Source organism: Sinocyclocheilus grahami, unplaced genomic scaffold (genome assembly GCF_001515645.1).
Source record: "Sinocyclocheilus grahami isolate Dianchi unplaced genomic scaffold, SAMN03320097.WGS_v1.1 scaffold73.1, whole genome shotgun sequence".
In the NCBI taxonomy this organism is placed as follows: Eukaryota; Metazoa; Chordata; class Actinopteri; order Cypriniformes; family Cyprinidae; genus Sinocyclocheilus; species Sinocyclocheilus grahami.
In genome coordinates, this window is record NW_015505252.1 from 1,722,472 (window position 1) to 1,728,868 (window position 6,397).

The following is a 6,397-nucleotide window of genomic DNA, read 5'->3' on the forward strand; positions in this document are numbered from 1 at the left end:
CTGCTTTAATGCTTTAACATTGTCTGATCATATTACTTTCATATGACACATATATAAGACTGTGTGCACAATATTAAATTTAAATATGTAAATATGTACACAGTACAGTTATAGTCATCAAGTTGTGTATTCCAGTCTCATTCTGAAATCTCCAGTCTCACTGTATGATCACATGGAAAAGAGTGACCTGGCATTTCTGGAACAACTATTGCTTTACAGTCATTGTTCTCAATTCTGCGCATACTAGAAATGAGAACTATGTAGAGCTACAGTTCAAATAGTACAAAAATTTGATTTCAGTGCTACTGCTTTAACATTGTCTGATATAATACTTTCATATGACACATATAGACTGTGTGCACAATATTAAATCTAAATATGTTTAAATATGTACACAGTACAGTTATAGTCATCAAGTTATGAACTCAAAAATATTGGTGTTTTGTATTCCAGTCTCATTTTGAATCATTGACTGAAAGTGATGTGAAGAACATTCTAGGTGAGAAAACAGCTTCTTTCTGAAGAGAAAAACACAATGTTAGAAATCAAAACACATACAAACCAATTCTTTGAAAATGAGCGGTGAATCTCTCACCTCATCCTTAAATATCTCTCACATAAAATGATTTTCTGCAGGTCAGTATGGATGAGGAGAGACTGACAACAAATAAACAAAGATTCAGGCTACTGTTTGAGTGAATCACATCAACCTTCCTGATCATATTCAACCCCAGAATAAAACCAAAAACTGCCACTTCATTAAATGTGCTTCATGCATTAAAAAAACAGTTCACCAAAAAATGAAATGTTGCTGAAGATGTGATCACCCTCAAGCCGTTAAAGATTAGGATGAGTTTGTTTCTTCATCAGATTTGGAGAAATGTGGCATTGCATCACTTGCTCAGCAATGGATGCTCTGCAGTGAATGGGTGCCGTCAGAATGAGAGTCAAACAGCTGATAAAAACATCACAATAATCCACACCTCTCCAGTCCATCAGTTAATGTCTTGAGAAGCCAAAAGCTGTGTCTGTAAGAAACAAGTCAATCATTAAGGTGTTTTTAACTTTATAAAATTGCTTCTGGGTAAAATACGAGTCCTTTGTCAATAATATGTGACCCTGGAGCACAAAAGCAGTGTTAAGTCGCTGGGGTATATTTGTAGCAATAGCCAACAATACATTGTATGGGTCAAAATTATCGATTTTTCTTTTATGCCAAAAATCATTAGGATATTAGATAATGTTCCATAAAGATATTTAGTAAATTTCCTACCGTAAATATATCAAAACTAAGAACTTTATTTGGACAACTTTAAAGGCGATTTTCTCAATGTTTAGAATTTTTTTTTTTTGCACTCTCAGATTCCAGAATTTCAAATAGTTGTATCTCGGCCAAATATTGTCCTATCATAACAAACCATACATCAATTGATCCACACCTGTCCAGTCCATCAATTAATTAATGCCAAAAGCTGTGTGTAAGAAACAAATCCATCATTTAGACTTTTTCAACTTTAGTCCATTGCTTCTGGCTATATATGAGTCCATAATCCATAATAACGCTTCCTCCAGTGAAAAAGTCAATCTCCTGTTGTCTCTCACATCAAAATCCAGCCACATATTTATTTAGAGCTGTTTTGGCTTGTAAACGGTGCTTAATCTGTGCAGATTTCTCTCCTGATTCAGATATCCTGATTCATATCCTGATTTTCCACTGGAGGAAGCGTTATTATGGATTCTGGACTCTAGTCATGGATTTTAGTCAGAATCAACAGTTTGATGTTAAAAACTTATTAAAATGTTCTTAAAAACATGCAGCTTTTATCTTCTCCAGACATGGAGAACAACTGATGGACTGGAGAGGTGTGGATTACTTGTGGATTATTGTGATGTTTTATCAGCTGTTTGGACTCTCATTCTGACGGCACCCATTCACTCCAGAGCATCCATTGCTGAGCAAGTGATAGAATGCTACATTTCTACATACAAATCTGATGAAGAAACAAACTCATCTATGTCTTGGATGAACTGACAGTGAGTACATTTTCATCAATTTAAAATTTTTGGGTGAACTATTCCATTGATATTAATCTTTTATGAATCAGTGTTGCAGTGTTTGGTGAAAACCAGTAAATAACTGTTTTTTATATATGTGATAAATATGTGATACATTCTGATTTATTATAGCAGGATTTCACTTCATATGTATTCTTATGAAGTGAACATTTATTCAGTTTAACTAAAAACCCAGTCTGGTTCTGCACTGCACAAATCTTATTATGGTAAACATCCACATCATACACATAGACATCATGTGATTCTACAATTATTTATGTTCATATCTGAAACTCCTCTCAAACATTCTTACACTTTGGTCGATATTTGTCAAGGCTGTTCATCCGGTGCACTTTTCGGTGTTCTCTGAATCCACAGGCATTTTTTCCCCTCTCTTTGTTGTTTTTTCCTTCTGCGCAGGTTTGGCTTCGTCTCTCAGTGCACTTTCCTTTTTCTGTTTTTCTTTTTCTTCAGATGTATTTTGGTCTCTCATTGGCATCTCTTTTGCAGAAAACACAAAAATACAAAACTGCATAACTAATAAAGAGAAATCGTTTAATTCTGACTGAACAGACATTAGTAACAGCGTAATCATATACACGTGGTCACTTTATGCATTTTGTTGATTTGCTAAAATGTTTCCATTTACACTTGGCCACGTAAATGTGTCTTCGCAAAACGGATATATATCCGATCTTCAGTTCCCGCACTATATGCAAATTTCACATCAACGAATGCAACAGATAAGCACTGCATTTTATTTATTATCAGCTAACTTCAAGATCAAACACCGCAATAGGAGAGAGCGCGGCATCAGCACTGTAAAGATAAGTTAGTCTCACTACTTTTAATGAAGATGATTGTGAGCATCTGCGTCATACTTCAGTTTCATTTGCGGCAGTTTGCGCATCGGTTTGCTGAAGAGATACTCCAAACCAATCTCACGGCAATTCATACAGAGTTTATGAGGTGGCTAATTTCTATGACCTCACTTGTATGAATTTGTATGAATTTTGCTAAATCACACGTATTTGACGAGTTCTCCAATACGTATGAATTTGTACGAATGACCTAACCCCGGCCCTTAACCTACCCATCACTGGGGTCAAGACAAATCGCACAATATCGTACAAGTAAGGTGATACGAATTAGCCACCTCGTAAAATACTTACGAATTCACGGCGATGCATGTTGCATTAGCGGTGCCGTATCTAACTATAACATATCATATCTCACGCTTTCACACGTTTATTATTGTAACATTTTTTAATGTGGTTGGAGCCACCAGTTGAGCTGGTTTCGGAGGGCCCATAATGAAATACAGAGTCGGAATAAAAGTTTGAATGTCTGAGATTGCCATTCACCTGGAAGATAGGCCTAAGTTGGATGTTGAAAAACTAAGAAATTACTTTCAATGAAGAAGAAATATTTAACATTCTTCACTATTTATAGGTCAGACAGAATACAATTCAGAATATCTGAATACAATCTAGAAATGCAAAACATTCTATATATTCATATGACACTCACCTAAATCCAGATCTGGAAGTATTTATTCCTTTTTTCTTTTTCATTTAAATCCTTGAAGCAGGCAGCTACTGAAGCATCAAACCTCCAGTAATCACAGCAAAGAGCAGCGGAGTAAACATGTCTATCAGCTTCTGTGACGCATGAAGCGACTGGAGAAACTGCCTGAACTGGTTTAGCCTCTTTTCTTTCTTTCAAAATCGATCTTGTCTTTGTTATTTTCATTACAATAACTGATGATGCAAATCTCTGGTGATGAGATCCCATTACAATTTGGCCATAGCAAGAATAAAGACATTTAATACCATATTAGGTCACACAATGAGACCACTGCTGATTTAGCTTACACAAATACTATTTTCAAAGTATTTGCATTCAGTTTGTTCCATTACAGGAAGATTTACTTTTTTACTGCATGTGTGTCTCGTCTCTACTGAATAATCCAGATCTCAGGGCCGCTCAGTGGGGAATTCAATGTCAATGCTTTTCTTTTTGCACTGATTCTGGATCAGATCTTCGATGGCTGGAATTCAACCACGTAAAACAAACCACAAACCTGCACTAAAATGTGCACAAACAACCTTTGCAGAAGTCAGAAAGAGCTTTATTACAAAGTATGTTTCGACACACAAGGACTTGGCTTCCAGTGCAGCAGAAAGTACAGACATAGTGCAAACATACATGATAGTGCATATAATGACATGAAATATAACACTAATATAAGATAAGAAATAAGAAAATTAAATAATGCACTATAAAATGAAGCTGAAATATGAGGAAAAAAAACATGTCATTGTTTAAATGAATGTATAGATTTACAAGTAGGCAGTTTACAAATGTACAGTTTTCGAATTCTATGTATAAATGTGTCTGTTATGATAGACAAGGTATAGTTATGAACATTTTAATTGTTCAGGCTGAATATAGCCTGCAGGGAAAAAACTGTTCTTGTGTCTGGCTGTGGTGATCAGTGCTCTGTAGCAACAGTTCAAAGAGAGATTGGGTTGGGTGTGTGGGGTCCAAAGTGATTTTCTTAGCCCTTTTCCTCACTCTGGAGATGTAAAGATCTTGGAGGTTGGGTAGAGGGGCACCGATAATCTTCTGAGCAGTCCTGACTGTCTGTTGTAGTCTCTTGATGTCTGATTGGGTAGTTGAACCAAACCAAACAGTTATAGATGAACACAGGACAAAGTCCTGTGGCATGGAGGTTGAATTTCCTCAGTTGGTGAAGAAAGTAACCTCTGCTGGGTCTTTTTAGCAATGGAGTCTTTGTGAGTGTCCCACCGGATAGGTCTTATGCTGAAACTAACTCAGCAGCATCTGTGAGGTCCATATGCAAAATTGATTTATAATGACCATAACCAATCCTGAGGCACAAAAGCCAAATTAAACAGGTTAAAATGTCTCAATGGTAGTGTAAAAAACACCCTTTTTACCGTCAAAATGAGCTCTGTTTTTAGCAAGCCATTCTAGTCCATCTTGCTTTAAATGCTAATGAGCTCTTCTAGCCCCGCCCCTCTCTTCTGGGAGGTAAGGAGCAGCACTGTTTACTTAGCCGCAAAACTTGCTTACTAGCACATATTAGGAACGGCGATTTGCAAAGGTTCATAAAAAACCCTTATACTCACTTCTTCTGTAGATGAAGCTGGATCACGAATGATTCGCGTGAACATAGACGCATTTAGGCAGATCAGGGATCGGCGCATTCCCTTCAAAACGAAAGTAATGTTAATCCTCTGCGTCTTCAGCGGCTCAGATGTCGGGAGTAAAACAAAACAATCAAACACCTCAATCGCTTAATCGGAGATGTTCTTGTCTTTCCCTGCACCGGAGTTGACGGTTAAGGTAATAGTTAAGGTAAGACGGCCTTGTCAATCAACTATTGTGGGAGCGGCCTGTGCAGAACTACATCATTCTGACAGGAGTCTCAGAACAGCCTGATTTGAGAAAGGGGATTCAAAAAAAAAAAACACTGGGTGGATTTTTATCATTATAGGGTTGATGTTTACACACACTTCCAACACACATTTATGTTCAAACAACAACAAAAGTGAATTTTGCATCCGATGACCCTTTAAGACCTGTACAAGATGACTAATGACCACAAAGGGAATTAAATAGCTAGCTGAATATACAGTAAATTGTAAAGTGGCGACCTATTGTGGTAAACTTGAGAACTGACAAACCTGAATTTGGCCCATCTGATCATGAATTGAATTATCCTTAAAATTCCTTAAAATTTTAAAAACCTTAAAATTCACACTGGTGTGAAGCCTCACATTTGTTATTTTTGTGAAAAACGTTTTGCACATCTGAACTCTTTGAAAGTGCACCAGAGTATTTATACTGGTGTGAGACCTTATGTGTGCTTTGACTGTGGGAAGACCTTTACTACAACCAGCGACTTAAAAAAACACCAGAAGATTCACACTGGAGAGAAACCTTACAAGTGCTCACACTGTGGAAGGAGTTTTGCTCGGTCAGGAGTCCTGAAAGATCATTTGAGAGTTCACACTGGAGAAAAGCCGTACCAGTGCTCTTCATGTGGGAGGAATTTCACCTTCTCATCTACTCTACTAAAACATAAGAAAAAGCATTGCCCAAAGTTGTCTAAGTGATCAAAGTTCATGTTCACTACCATCACTTTTAAGTAAATATTTAAAAATTCAGATTAAGCAAAAGATGGAATTAGTTTCAGAGTGTCATTTGATAAAATTAATAGAGAAGTTTGATCATTTGACAAAGGTCAAAGTAAGATTACAGAAAACTAGTGTGTTGCTGTAAATCACTACAGTTTATTAATGGATACAATTTG

At 36.6% G+C, this 6,397-nt stretch overlaps 1 protein-coding gene and 1 long non-coding RNA gene across 2 annotated transcripts in view; one reads left to right on the forward strand and one right to left on the reverse strand.

The window, feature by feature from the left end:
- LOC107585667 (gastrula zinc finger protein XlCGF8.2DB-like) overlaps positions 1-5,232 on the forward strand; it is a 51,005-nt gene extending 45,773 nt beyond the window's left edge. The window contains exon 4 of the transcript XR_001609270.1: positions 5,222-5,232. The gene's annotated coding sequence lies outside the window, so the exon portion shown is untranslated. The remainder of the gene's footprint in view (positions 1-5,221) is intronic.
- On the reverse strand, positions 100-3,677 carry LOC107585673 (uncharacterized). The gene is made up of 4 exons (XR_001609277.1): positions 3,586-3,677; positions 2,369-2,556; positions 596-657; positions 100-518 (listed from the first exon to the last, which is right to left on the reverse strand). It is a non-coding gene; the product is annotated as an uncharacterized lncRNA (long non-coding RNA).
- Positions 5,233-6,397: the final 1,165 nt, after the last annotated feature.